Source organism: Somniosus microcephalus, chromosome 1 (genome assembly GCF_052327205.1).
Source record: "Somniosus microcephalus isolate GS21.2 chromosome 1, FLI_Smic_1.0, whole genome shotgun sequence".
Classification (NCBI taxonomy): domain Eukaryota; kingdom Metazoa; phylum Chordata; class Chondrichthyes; order Squaliformes; family Somniosidae; genus Somniosus; species Somniosus microcephalus.
The window spans coordinates 386,074,939-386,090,533 of record NC_140987.1 but is presented as its reverse complement, the minus strand read 5'-3'; the positions used below and the strand labels follow the sequence as shown (position 1 = coordinate 386,090,533).

Here is a 15,595-nt window from a genome sequence, read left to right as displayed (position 1 = left end):
AAGGATTATTGCAGTACCTGCCACCAGCTCGGCTAGCTGGTGAAACCACCGTTTTTCTTTTTTCTTTCTTGTTTTTCTTCGACTTTCGTCTGAGGAATCGATTTCCTTGAGGTGCTGCCGAATTGCAGGTAAGTCCGTTTCGAATTCGTCGCCACTGTTGTATCCGTGTGTTAATGGAGACACAGAATGCAGGAGTTGGTTTCACAGGTGTTTACTGAACAAAGTCTGGAGGTGAACTAACAGATACAAGACACTATACAGGCTTATATAGCCCAAGTGGCCATTACCGGCATTACAGTACACAGGGGGCTCTTAAAGGCACATACACCACATGTGGGGACCCGAAGTTCTGGGCCATTTAATATATCCAAGTTTGCTGATGATACAAAGCTGGGTGGGAATGTAAGTTGTGAGGAGGATACAAGGAGTCTTTAAGGGGATATAGACAAGCTAAGTGAGTGGGTAAGAACATGGCAAATGGAATATAATGTGGAGAAATGTGAAGTTATCCACTTTGGTAGGAAAAATAAAAAAACAGAGTATTTTTTAAATGGTGAGAGATTGGGAAATGTTGGTGTTCAAAGGAACCTGGGTGTCCTTTTACACAAATCACTGAAAATTAACATGCAGGTACAGCAAGCAATTAGGAAAGCAAATGGTATGTTGGCCTTTATTACAAGAGGATTTGAGTATAAGAGTAAAGACATCTTACTGCAATTATATGGGGCCCTGGTGAGACTACACCTGGAGTATTGTGTACAGTTTTGGTCTCCTTACCTAAGGAAGGATATACTTGCCATAGAGGGAATGCACCGAAGGTTCACCAGACTGGTTCCTGGGATGGGGGGATTGTCCTATGAGGAGAGATTGAGTAGACTAGACCTATATTCTCCGGAGTTTAGAAGAATGGGAGGTGATCTCATTGAAATGTACAAAATTCTTACAGGGCTTGACAGGGTAGATGCAGGGAGGATGAGGTATAATTATTTGCATCATCTGGTCAGGGGTCACAGCCTCAGAATAAGGGGTTGGCCATTTAGGACTGAGATGAGGAGAAATTTCTTCACTCAGAGGGTGGTGAATCTTTGGAATTCTCTACCCCAGAGGGCTGTGGAGGCTCAGTCGTTGAGTATATTCAAGCCAGAGATCAGTAGACTTTTGAATATTAAAGGAATCAAGGGATATGGGGATAGTGCAGGAAAGTGGAGATGAGGTAGAAGATCAGCCATGATCTTACTGAATGGCGGAGCAGGCTCGAAGGGCCAAGTGGTCTATTCCAGCTCCTATTTCTTATCTATCTATCTATCTATATATATAAATCGGTCGATCTGTCTGTCTGTCCTTCTGTCTTTCTGTCTGTCTGTCTGCAGGTGCGCGTCTGGGTGGCTATGCGCTCGAAAGTTACAGGGCGTACCTACGCGTGCGTTACGTCGAAAGAAAGCTTACCTTTCCAAAACGGTTTTAAGCGCATTTACGTTTCGGCCGGGCTAAAATCGCGCCCGCGGTATCCGAAAAACCTTAACGTTCCGCTCATTAGCATCTCATTATCCGCTCATTAGCGACAGAGCGACCTCGAGCTCGACCAATCGTACACCGGGTTGCTGGCGTGTGCCGCCGGGCCAATCGGTGTGTGTGTGGGCGGGCCTTATCGTTCTGAACCGAGGTGAGTCGCCGCCATCTTGATTCCAAACTTTTCCTTTCTTTTTCCCGCTTTCTGCGTCTTTAAAAAAACGTTGCTTTTAAAACACATATTGTTTTTTAAAAAAATGATTTAGAAACGAATTAACTTATCTAATCTCATTAATTTTCCTACCTTTCCCCGTTTTTCCAGGTAGGCCTCGAAGCCTCGGCTTCTCCTCCGCACCCACGCCCGAGCTAGGCACCTCCCGGCCCCACTCGAAGGCTGGAGGGGCGGGCCTCAGCCCAGCACCGCTACCTTACTAAAGGCTGCGCGCGCAGCAGGAGCTGAGACGCGGCGTCTCTCTCTGGCTCGGCCGGGGGGCGGGGCTTGCTGAGCGTCAAGGGTTACCCTGGCAACCGGGCCCGCCGGCCGTCTCGCACAGCCGCAATTGGCGGTCTTCACCTCGGGGGGGGGCGCGGCCCTCTGCGGGGGCCGCGACCCTCGGGGGGGCCGCGACCCTCGGGGGGGGCAAGACCCTCGGGGGGGCCCCCCGCCCTCCCTCCCCCCCGCCCCCCCTCCCCTCCCCCCCACTCCCCTCCCTTCCCCCCTTCTCCCCCCCTTCCCCCTTACCCCCCCGCCCTCTCTTCCCCCCACCCTCTCTCCCCCCCGCCCTCCCTTCCCCTCCCCCCTCCCCCCCGCCCCTCCCCCCGCCCCAGTCGCTCTCTTCCCCCCAGTCGCTCTCTCTCTTCCCCCCAGTCGCTCTCTCTCTTCCCCCCAGTCGCTCTCTCTCTTCCCCCCAGTCACTCTCTCTCTCTCTTCCAACAACAACATGCCCTCGAAAAAGCCTCGGCACCGCCGGGCACTTCAGCTAGTATATATATAAAAGGATCGATCTGTCTGTCTGTCTGTCCTTCTGTCTGTCTGTCCGGCTATACACTCTAAAGTTATAGAGCGTACCTACACGTGTGTTAAGTCGAAAGAAAGCTTACGCTTCCGGAACGGTCATAAGTGTATTTACCTTTTGGTCGGACAAAAATTGTTCGCACATTATACAAAAAACCTTCAAAATTCCACTCATTATCCACTCATTAGCATTGACTGACGTCAAGGTCGACCAATCCTGTGCTGTGATGATTGACCAATCCTACAGTTCAGTCACCTGATGGTTGACCAATCGGTGTGTGTGTGGGCGGGACTAATCGTTTTCATCTCAGGGATCTGTCAGCCATTATACAGCAGCCAGGGCAGCTCAAAACTTTCGTAATCCAGTTCAGTTTCTTTTTAAAAAAAAATAAGATTTACCAAAAATGTTTTATAAGTACTTTAACTTTCATCTTTGAAGGTATTAAAAGCTAGAAATGTTTAGGTTAAAAAACAGTGCAAAACGGGCCTAGGCTTCTCCAACTGCCGACAGCCCAAATCCAGTCCCAGGCTTCTGGCCCACACATCCACCAGGCCCAAAAAAGCCCTGGAAACTGCCGACAACCCAAATCCAGTCCCAGGCTCCCGGCCCACACATCGACCAGCCCCAAAAAAGCCCTCACAACGCGGGGCTCCCCTGCTAGTGTTCTTATATTTCAACAGCACATATTATCAGTGATATAATGACACCATGAGCCTTGATTCTCCTCACCTATTACTGTCTTATTTTCGGGTATGTCACTGCAGTCAGATAAGGAAAATTGGCAATAGTCCTACTCTACTAAAAATGTGCCATGTTTGCATCCAGACACATTTTCTGATGGGCAGAACTAGAGGCAGTAGAAGTGCCCACTACAAATGGGGGGCATTCCATTTCAAAATCTATTTAGGGGATGTCAGTCCTACAGTTGTGGCATACAGGATGCCTTGCATAAAGAATACACAATTGAATGGGTGTCCATGGTTGCTGGAAGTCAAGGAAAGGATACAATAGTACATTTTAGTTATTTGTATTTTTTTTCCTGCTGACATTTAGGTTCTCATAAGCCTTTGTGCCAAATGATGCAAATAATTATACCCCAACCTCACTTTTGGCACTACTTGGTTTCTTAACAAGAATTCCACTATCCTATGGGGTCGATTTTCAGTGTGCCATGAGGCAGGCTTTTAGGCGTGCGGGGGGCTAAAATCCTGAATTCGGGGTTCCTGACACCATCCCGCCTGTGACCCTTCAGCCTGCTCCACCATTCAATAAGATCATGCCTGATCTGATCTTGGCCTCAACTCCACTTTCCCGCCCGCTCTCCATAACCCTTAACTCTCCTGTACCTCAAATATCTGTCTATCTCCGCCTTGAATATATTCAATGACTCCGCCTCCACAGCTCTCTGGGGTAGAGAATTCCAAAAGATTCACGACCCTCAGAGAAGAAATTCCTCCTCTTCTCCGTTTTAAATGGGCAACCCCTTATTCTGAAACTATGCCCCCTAGTTCTAGATTCCCCCACGAGGGGAAACATCCTCCCTGCTTCTACCCTGTCAAGCCCCCTCAGAATCTTATATGTTTCAATAAGATCACCTCTCATTCTTCTAAACTCCAATGAGTATAGGCCCAATCTGCTCAACCTTTCTTCATAAGACAACCCCTTCATCTCAGGAATCAACCTAGTGAACCTTCTCTGAACTGCCTCCAATGCAAGTATATCCCTCTTTAAATAAGGAGACCAAAACTGCAAGAAGTACTCCAGATGTGGTCTCACCAGCGCCCTGTACAGTTGTAGCAAGACTTCCTTACTTTTATACTCCATCCTCCTTGCAATAAGGATCAACATTCCATTTGCCTTCCTAATTACTTGCTGTACCTGCATGGTAACTTTTTGTGTTTCATGTATGAGGACCCCCAGACCCCTCTGTACCATAGCATTTTGTAGTCTCTCTCCATTTAAATAATAATTAGCTTTTTTATTTTTCCTACTAAAGTGGATAGCCTCACATTTACCCACATTATCCTCCATCTGCCAGATTTTTGCCCACTCACTTAGCCTATCTATATCCCTTTGCAGACTCTTTGGGCTGGATTTTCATTGAGGAGGCATGTAGGAGGCGGGACTACAACTTTCGGAGTTGTAGTCCCGCCTCCATCGAGTTGTGGCCAACCCACGCGATTTTCACTTGATTGACCTTGTTGAGCCCGCCCAGTGGGCTCAGCAGGCCAATTAAGAGCCACCCGGCAACAGGTGACGTCACAGATTGACATTTCATCTGTCAAAAGCTTTTGACAGATGAAATATCAGCGTTTGACAGCTGTTTGAAGCTGTCAAACACTGACAATCTGTACACTAAGTTAATTCCTTCCTCTCAGGCTCATTTAGAGATCTCTCCAGAACAGAAAGCTGAATGCTGCAACTTTTGACAGCTCGCGGCCATTCTGCTTTCTGTGCTGGTGAGATGAGGGACTCCCGAGACCTGAAGGAAGGAAGGCTGTAAAGGTAAGTAAATGTAAGTAAAATTTCTTTAAACACTTTACACACACCAAACACACTTACCTCTGAACTCATTCACCCGTCACTCACCTGAACACCGGGCATCTCGAACCCTCCAAGCCCTTCAGCCCGACGGGCCACCTCACTAACTTGCCGTGGTTTGGAGCTGTCGGGAATCCCACACTTCACCAATAAAAATAGGGATTAGGCTAAAAACTGCCTGTTAACTACCTGTTAACAGGCAGTTAATTGGCACTAATCCCGTTCCAGCCTTGGGGAGGCCGGTCCCAGCACAGGTCGGGTATCCGCCTCCTTTGAAACTGCCATGGAGGCGGGTTGGGGGCGGGATGGGTTCGTGCCCCCCGATTTCGAGATTTTAATCCCCCACACGCCTCCAATCCCGCCCCCACGGCCCAATGAAAATCCTGCCCTTTTTGTCCTCCTCACAACTTGCTTTCCCACCTATCTTTGTATCATCAGCAAATTTTGCTACAGTACATCCGGTCCCTTCATTCAAGTCATTAATATAGATTGTAAATAGCTGTGGCCCCAGCACTGATCGCTGTGGCACCCCACTAGTTAGTTTGCCAACCTGAAAATGAGTCATTGATCTCGACTCTCTGTTTTCTGTTAGTTAGCCAATCCTCTCTCCATGCTGATATATTACCCCAACCCCGTGAGCTCTTATCTTCTGCAGTAACCTTTTATGTGGCACCTTATCGAATGCCTTCTGGAAATCCAAATGCACTACATCTACTGGTTCTCCTTTATCCACCCTATTTTCTCACCCTCAAACTGAATTTGAAATTCTATCATGCTATGATTACTCTTCCCTAGAGGATCCTTTACAATGAGATCATTAATTAATCCTGTCTCATTTCACATTGCCAGATCTAAAATAGCCTGCTCCCTGGTTGGTTCCACAACGTATTGTTCTAAGAAGCCATCCCAAATATACTCTTATGAACTCGTCCTCAAGGCTACCCTTGCCAATTTGATTTGTCCAATCTGTATGAAGATTAAAATCGCCCATGTTTATTGCAGTACCTTTCTTACAAGCCCCCATTATTTCTTGATTTGTACTCTGTCCTACAGTGTAGCTACTGTTAGGGGTTCGAGAGACTACTCCCACCAGTGACTTATTTCCCTTACTATTTCTTATCTCCACCCAAACTGATTCCACTGAGCCAATATCATTTTTCACCACTGCACTGATCTCATCCTTTATTAAAGAGCTATCCCACCTCCTTTTCCTTTCTGCCTATCCTTCCGAAATGTCAAATATCCCTGAATATTCAGTTCCAAGCCTGGGACACCTTGCAACCACGTCCCCATAATGGCTATCAGATCATACCCATTTATTTCTATTTGTGCCGTCAACTCATCTATCTTGTTACAAATGCTGCGTGCATTCAGATAAAGAGCCTTTAACTTTGTCTTTTTACCATTTTTCTCTACTCTGACTCTATTTGCTGGTGCACTCTTAAGTTTGTATGCTCTGTCTCTTCCTGTCACACTCTGGTTATCATTACCCCTATCGCTACCCTGCACTATTGCCTTCTCCTTTTTCTTTGACTTTCTAAATTCTCCTTCACCTGAACCCTCCCCCCAGCTATTTAGTTTAAAGCCTAAATAATCTAATTATTGTCATTAAAAGTTTCTCCACCACCGATGTTAGGCTGAGTAAGTAGCCTGTAGTTGCCAGGTTTATCCCTCTCCCCTTTTTTAAACAGGGGTGTTACATTTGCAATCCTCCAGTCCTCTGGCAGCACACCCATATCCAAGGAGGACTGGAAGATTGCGGCCACAGTCTCTACAATTTCCACCCTTACTTCCCTCGGTAACCTAGGATGCATCCCATCCGGACTGGGTGATTCTTCTACTTTGAGGACTATCAACCTTTTAAGTACCTCCTCTTTATCTATTTTTATCCTATCCAATATCGTTACTACCTCCTCCTTTAATGTTACATTAGCAGCATTCTCTTCTCTAGTGAACACAGATGCAAATTACTCATTTAGTACCTCAGCCATGCCCTCTGCCTCCACAAGAAGATCTCCTTTTTGGTCCCTAATCAGCCCCATCTTTCCTTTGACCACCATTTTACTATTTATATGTTAATAAAAGACTTTTGGGTTCCCTTTTATGTTAGCCGCTAATCTATTCTCATACTTTCTCTGTGCCCCTCTTATTCCCTTTTTTAAATCTCCTCTGTACTTTCTATATTCAGCTTGGTTCTCTACTGTATTATGAACCTATGATCCTTACCATTGTCCTAAGCCTCCTTTTTCGGTCTCATTTTAACGTCTGTGGGCTAAAACTTTGGGTGCTTTACGACACCTGTTACCGTCAAAATGTAGTGAAAAGAGGGCAGCCACCACTCTTTCCCCAGCTGGTGGTGGGTCCCGTGGAGTCTGCCATTTTCCAAGGGCCGGCAGTGCTGCCAGTAAGAGCGAATTTAAATTAGGGAGAGGTGATGTCAGTTAGCGCGCATTGCCAACTTAATGTTACCTCGGCGAAATTGGACCTCAGCGCTGAGTTCAGCGTTCGGTCCTAAGCTTGTCATGAAAACCCAGCATTCAGCAGATTTACAGTGGTGCCGTCCGTACCTCTTCAAGCTCTTAAAGGGACATACACATGTTTTAGGTACGTTTGCATTTAAGCTTTTGGACTGGATTTTTTGGATTTTATTGAAGTATTAGCTTGCTGCAATAATACATGTTAAAAGTTTTTTTTAAGTATGCAGGGAGTGCTGCTGGATGCTTGCAAGGCCTTGCATGGTAAAGGAAGGCCTCTGGGAAGACAGAAAATGTTGCAAATACTCAGCAGGCTCAGAGGGCGGGTTTGGAGGCGGGTCCACAGTTAAAATCAAAATGATTGACGGCGGGCCATCCCTCCTCCATGCAACTTTACAGAGTGTTGGGTCTGCGAGTGCCGATCAGACCAGACACCAAGCGGCGGGAGAGCTGCTTAAGGCAGTTAACAGCTTGTTAACTGCCTGGATAATCCTATTTTGAGAGGCTCTTCCCATTTTGCGACATTTTCAGCATGTTCCACGTCATGCAACAAACACGCCAGCTGATTGTGCCGCCAACTTTTAGCGCCCCGAAAAAATTAACGCCCCCCACGGCCGAAATTAATCGGTAGTGCCCCAAGAGAGAAGCTACTGGAAGCGCCCCGCCTCCCTCTTGGGGCGCTGCGAGGGAATGTCGTGGCGCTATGTGCCGCGGTACTGCAGGCCTTCCTCCCCTTCTTAAAGGGGAGGGGCCTTGCGCAGCGCGACCCGGGGCCCAGCTGGGCCACCAGGGATCAGAGTGCCGGCAAAAGAGCCCGGCACTCAAGAAAAGTACTGGGCTCGTGGAGTGTGGCCAGCACTCTGCGGGGGGGCTGGTCAGGAGGCCGGGGACGGCAAAAGGGGCAGGTGCTGGCAGCAACAAAAATGGCCGCCCGGCACCTCGCCTTTAATTAGCGCTGCCTCGGCCACAGGTAGACCCCCCTAACCCCGTTGGACATAGCGTCCGGCGGTAAATCAGGAGGCGATACCGAAGATCGCAGCCAGGGCACAAGCGGGGCGCTGCACAAAGCGATGATGCCGTCGACGGCGGCACAGCAGCGCGGGATGCTAACAGTTACCGCCACCGCTAACCTCCCACTGAATTTAAGAGGGCGCTAACGGGAGGCGCAAAACAACTGAATTTTTAGGCCATAGAGTCATGGGGAGAAAAATTCAGTATCACCCCATTTGGGGCGCAATTATCGGCCGGGCGCAAAGATTAGCGCCTGGCGCTAATTATCGCCTCCAACTGCAAACTCGGCTTTTATCGCCCCTGGAGGTGATTGGAGCGCTAAATCAGGCGCTGCACACCTCTCTTAAGGCGCAAAGGCCGAAGAGCGAGGCACTACCTCAGAGCGCTGGCGAAGCTCATGTGATGTCAGTCAGCAATGGAACACAGTCACACTGGCGCTGGCCAGTTCTTAAAGGGTGTGGTAAACCACTGTTATACCTGCCTGTGTGTGTGTTTGTATTCCACTGTGTACATGTCTGTACATGCCTCGGCTGACTCCTCCCACGAGTCCAGGTATAAAGGTGACTGCTCCACAGTCCCTCTGTATTCTGGACTGGTCGACCACTCGAGGCACACCTTCATTCTCTTAATATTAACATTAATAAAAGCCTGTTAGTTACTCGCTTAACCTCAGTCTTTTGAGTAATTGATAGCGCATCAATTTTATTAACAAGATTTTTTTATAATGGAGAAGATCCTCACACCAGCATGCCTGGACTTAGACCATCGGGAGGCGGACGCATCCACCAAGTTTGCTCACTGGCTTAGGTGCTTTGAAAGATTCCTGATCGCCTCCGCTGCAACGGTCAAATCGGATGAGGACAAACTGGACGTCCTGACCTCCAAAGTGAACCACCGAGCATACTCGGTCATCCAGGACGCGACCTCGTACACGGCTGCTCTCAAGCTCCTCAAGGACCAGTACACGCGCCCAGTGAACGAGGTGTACGCCAGGCACCTCCTGGGGAGTCGTAAACAACAACCTGGGGAATCGACTGAGGAATACCTTCAGGCACTGTCTGTGCTTGGCCGGGCCTGTGGTTGTAAGGATGTAAAGGCCGCCGTGTACACAGAGGAACTTATCCGGGACGCTTTTGTAGCGGGCCACAGGTCCAATTACACCCGACAGCGACTGTTGGAGCAGAGTGACCTCGACCTCAACAAGGCCTCTGAACTCGCACTATCATTGGACGCAGCCTACCGGGGCATGGATGCCTACTCCTCTGCACCGTGGACACCGCGGGGAACGACAGCCTGGGACACGGTAGGACCATCTCATAGCGCCGTGCCACCCCAGCCACATCCCAGCAACGGCCCAACTACCGCAGCAGTGTCCCAAGGCCAGAAATGCTATTTCTGTGGCCAGGCCAAACACCCCAGAGCGCGCTGCCCGGCGAAAAATGCGATCTGCTCGGGCTGCGGGAAGAAGGGACACTACGCCAGCATCTGCAGGGCCAAAGCCACCCCAAACCCCAGCAGCGCCGCGTGTGGGCCGTGCGGGCCGCCATCTTGGGCCTCCCCAGCCATGTGCGAACCACCGGAACAGCAGCCATTTTGGACGCCTCCAGCCACATGGGGATCATGGACGCCGCCATCTTGGACGCCAGCTGGGACGCAGCAGGCCCCCAACACCGCCTCATCTGATACCCGCAGCGACACACCGACCCCTACGCTGGCCTCCGTTACGTTGGACCAAGCGAGACCGCACCAACTGGCCCGGTCCACAATGGACATTAAGGTAAATGGTCACGAAACAACCTGCCTTTTTGACTCTGGGAGCACGGAGAGCTTCATCCACCCCGACACGGTGCGGCGTTGCTCTCTCCCAGTCCTGCCTGCGCACCAGCGGATTTCTATGGCCTCCGAGTCCCAGTCGGCGGACATTGGCGGCTACTGCGTGGTGACACTCTTAGTAGACGGGACTGTGTACGATCATTTTAAACTTCTGGTCCTGCCCCACCTCTGCGCTGCCGTTCTACTGGGGTTAGATTTTCAGTGCCACCTTAAAAGTGTTACGATGGCGTACGGTGGACCCCTCCCCCCACTCACAGTCCGCAGCCAGCAGCTTCCAAATTGCCCGCCGCGCACCAGGTGCAACCTCTCCACGCTCAGAGTCACCCCACCCCCACTGTTTGCTAACCTCACCCCCGGCTGTAAGCCCATCGCCACAAAGAGCAGGCGATACAGTGCCGGGGACAGGGTTTTCATTAAAACCGAAGTGGAGCGGCTCCTGAAGGAGGGGATTATTGAGGGCAGCACCAGCCCCTGGCGAGCCCAGGTTGTGGTCGTTAAGACCGGCGAGAAGCAGCGCCTGGTCATCGACTACAGCCAGACAATAAATCGCTACACCCTGCTGGACGCTTACCCACTCCCCCGCATAGCTGATATGGTCAACCAGATCACGCAGTACCGCGTCTTCTCGACCATTGACCTGAAATCAGCGTACCACCAGCTCCCTATCCGCCCTGAGGACCGCCAGTATACTGCCTTTGAGGCAAACGGCCGCCTCTATCACTTCCTTAGGGTTCCCTTTGGCGTCACCAATGGGGTCTCCGTCTTCCAAAGGGAGATGGACCGGATGGTCGATCAAAATGCGTTGCAGGCCACTTTCCCATATCTGGACAATGTGACCATCTGCGACCATGACTTGCAGGACCATGACGCAAACCTCGAAAAATTCCTCTGCACCGCCCAACTCCTGAACCTGACGTATAACAAGGAGAAGTGCATATTCCGCACAACCCGTCTCGCCATCCTTGGCTGTGTTGTGGAACACGGAGTCATCGGTCCCGACCCCGACCGGATGCGTCCCCTTATGGAACTCCCACTGCCCCACTGCCTCAAGGCCCTGAAGAGGTGCCTAGGGTTTTTCTCCTATTACGCCCAGTGGGTCCCCTACTATGCGGACAAGGCCCGTCTGCTGATCAAGTCCACCTCTTTTCCCTTGACGGCAGAGGCCCGCTTAGCCTTCCACCGTATCAAGGAAGACATTGCCAAAGCCACCATGCACGCAGTGGACAAATCCATCCCCTTCCAGGTGGAAAGCGACGCATCCGACTTTGCCCTGGCCGCTACCCTTAATCAGGCAGGGAGACCCGTGGCCTTCTTTTCACGAACCCTCCAGGGCCCGGAGACCAGACACTCCGCTGTTGAGAAGGAGGCCCAGGCTATTGTGGAGGCTGTGCGTCATTGGAGGCACTACCTGGCCGGAAATCGATTTACCCTGCTCACTGACCAGCGTTCAGTTGCTTTTATGTTTAACAACAAGCAGAGGGGCAAAATCAAAAACGACAAGATCTTGAGGTGGAGAATCGAACTTTCCACCTACAATTACGAGATCTTGTACCGGCCCGGGAAGCTCAATGAACCCCCGGATGCTCTATCGCGTGGCACCTGCGCCAGCGCGCAGATCGATAGACTGCGGGCCCTCCACAATGACCTCTGCCACCCGGGGGTCACCAGGTTCTTCCACTTCATCAAGGCCCGCAACCTGCCTTACTCCATTGAGGAGGTCAGGACCATGACCAGGAACTGCCAAGTCTGCGCTGAGTGCAAACCGCACTTTTATAGACCAGACAGGGCTCACCTGATAAAAGCCACTCGCCCCTTCGAGCGCCTGAGCGTTGATTTTAAAGGGCCTCTCCCCTTCTCCGACCGCAATGTGTACTTCCTCAACATTATTGATGAGTACTCCCGTTTCCCGTTCGCCATCCCCTGCCCGGACATGACCAGTGCCACGGTCATTAAATGTCTGAACGACCTCTTCACCCTGTTCGGTTTCCCCAGCTATATCCATAGCGACCGGGGCTCATCGTTTATGAGCGACGAACTCCGCCAGTACCTGCTCGCTAGGGGTATTGCCACAAGCAGGACCACCAGTTACAACCCCCGGGGGAACGGACAGGTGGAAAGAGAGAATGCGACAGTTTGGAAGGCCGCCCTGCTAGCCTTAAAGTCTAGGGGCCTTCCGACCTCCCGCTGGCAGGATGTGCTCCCCGATGCGCTCCACTCTATTCGGTCACTGCTCTGCACTGCCACTAACGCCACCCCTCATGAGAAAATGTTTGTCTTCCCAAGGAAGTCCACATCGGGGACATCGCTACCGCCATGGCTGACGTCCCCAGGGCCGGTCCTACTGAGAAGACACGTGAGGACCCATAAAATGGACCCCCTGGTCGAGAGGGTCGACCTCCTCCACGCCAACCCCCAGTATGCTTACATTGCGTACCTGGACGGGCGGGAGGACACAGTCTCCATACGAGACCTCGCACCCTTGGGGGCCCCAGTAACCCACTACCCACTACCACCACCCCCCCACGATCCAATATCCAACCCCAGCAGACGGCACGCCTGGGCCCCGCGACCCGCTCGACACCCACGAGGACTACACACCAGTGCCCCAGCCTACGCGGGACTCGACGCCGGAAGCTTCACTACCCCTGCCGTCGCCACGTCGATCACAGCGGCAGACAAGACCTCCGGAGAGACTCCAATACACAAACTTAGAATACACTTCACCCCGCCGGACTCATTTTTAAACAAGGGGTGAATGTGGTAAACCACTGTTATACCTGCCTGTGTGGGTGTTTGTATTCCACTGTGTACATGTCTGTACATGCCTCGGCTGACTCCTCCCACGAGTCCAGGTATAAAGGTGACTGCTCCACAGTCCCTCTGTATTCTGGACTGGTCGACCACTCGAGGCACACCTTCATTCTCTTGTTAATAAAAGCCTGTTAGTTACTCGCTTAACCTCAGTCTTTTGAGTAATTGATAGCGCATCAAAGGGGAGGGTTGATCTTGCTCTCCATCCACATCCTGCTCATTGCAGCCTTGAATCTCGGCCTGGAGAGACCTGTACATCAAATCTGCTGGAAAGAGCAATGGGGAGGCCCAGGGAAAGAGCTCAGAGTGCAGCCCCCACAGTGTCTTCTAAATCGATACAAGGAAGGGCAAGGTGCTGCTCAGTACCCAAAACTCCTTCACACAACATTGAATCTCTCCAGAAGTCTCTCTCTCTCTCTCTCTCTCAGAATGCGTGGTGCAAAAAAAGCAGTTAAGAAGGCAAATGGTATGTTGGCCTTCATAGCGAGAGGATTCAAGTATAGAAGCAAGGATGTCTTGCTGCAGTTGTACAAGGCCTTGGTGAGACCACACCTTGAGTATTGTGTGCAGTTTTGGTCGCCTTATCTGAGGAAGGATGTTCTTGCCATGGAGGGAGTGCAACGAAGATTGCACCAGACTGATACCTGGGATGGCAGGAATGACGTATGAGGAGAGATTGGGTTGATTGGGCTTATATTTGCTGGAGTTTAGAAGAATAAGAGGGGATCTCATTGAAACTTATAAAATTCTAACAGGACTAGACAGACTAGATGCAGGAAGGATGTTCCCAATGGCGGGGGAGTCCAGAACCAGGGGTCACAGGGGTCACAGTCTAAAGATAAGGGGTAAGCCTTTTAAGACAGAGATGAGGAGGAATTTCTTCACCCAGAGAGTGGCAAACCTGTGGAATTCTCTACTACAAAAGGCAGTTGAGGCCAATTCATTAAATATATTCAAGAAGGAGTTAGATATATTTCTTAAGGCTAAACAGATCAAGGGATATGGAGAGAAAGCAGGGACAGGGTACTGAATTTGGCCCTCTTAAGGCGCTAACGGGAGGCGCAAACCAGCTGAATTTTTTCCCCCATAGTCATAACGGTACAGAAGGAGGCCATTCGGCCCATCGAGTTCGTGCCGGCTCTCTGTAGAGCATTCCAGTCAGTCCCATTCCCCCGCTCTATCCCCGTAGCCCTGCAAGTTTATTTCCCTCAAGTGTCTATCCAGTCTCCCCTTTCAAAACATTGAGTGTTTCCGCTTCCACCACTTCTGTCGGCAGCGAGTTCCAGATCCTCACCACTCACTGCGTAAAAAAGTTTTTCCTCACATCCCCCCTATATCTCTTGCCCAGAACCTTAAATCTATGTCCCTTAGTCCTTGTACCATCAACTAGTGGGAACAGCCTTTCCCCGTCTAGCCTATCCAAACCTGTCATAATCTTCTACACCTCTATCAAATCACCCCTCAATCTCCTTTGCTCTAATGAAAACAAATCCAGCTTCTCCAACCTGTCCTTGAAGCTAAGAACCCCCATCCCCGAAACCATTCTGGTAAATCTCCTCTGCACCCTCTCAAGTGCCTTCACATCCTTCCCTAAAGTGTGGTGACCAGAACTGGACGCAGTACTCCAGTTGTGGCCTAACCAGTGCTTTATAAAGGTTCAGCATAACTTCTCTACTTTTGTACTCAATGCCTCTATTTATGAAGCCCAAGATCCCATAAGCTTTGCTAACCACTCTCTCAATATGTCCTGCCACCTTCAGGGACCTATGCACATTAACTCCCAGGTCCCTCTGTCCCTGCACACTCTTTAAAACTGTGCCATTAAGTGTATATTGCCTCTTCCTGTTCCTTCTGCCAAAATGCATCACCTCACACTTCTCTGTATTAAATTCCATCTGCCACTTGTCTGCCCATTCTGCTAGCCTTTCTATGTCCTGTTGCAGTCAATTGGTTTCATCCTCACTGTTTGCCACAACCAAGTTTGGTGTCATCGGGAAATTTAGAAATTCTACTTTGTATTCCAATATCCAGGTAATTTATATATATCAAAAAAAGCAGTGGCCCCAGCACTGACTCTTGGGGAACACCACTGTCTACCATCCTCTAGTCTGAAAAACAGCCATTTACCACAACTCGCTGTTTTCTGTCCTTAAGCCAATTCCTTATCCAAGCTGCCACTGACCCACCTATTCCGTGATCCTCAATTTTGTTAACCAGCCTTCTATGTGGTACTTTGTCAAACACCTTCCTAAAATCCATGTAGACTACATCCATTGCATTCCATTCATCGATCCTCCCTGTTACTTCATCAAAAAATTCAATTAGATTAGTCAAACATGATCTGCCATTTACAAATCCATGTTGGCTCTCCTTAATTAGCTTAAACCTTTCCAAGTGCCC

At 50.1% G+C, this 15,595-nt stretch overlaps 1 protein-coding gene across 2 annotated transcripts in view; it reads right to left on the bottom strand.

Moving 5' to 3' along the window:
- Nucleotides 1–15,595, bottom strand: part of LOC147125075 (uncharacterized) — a 200,179-nt gene that overhangs the window by 86,556 nt on the left and 98,028 nt on the right. The gene's annotated exons all lie outside the window — the stretch shown is intronic.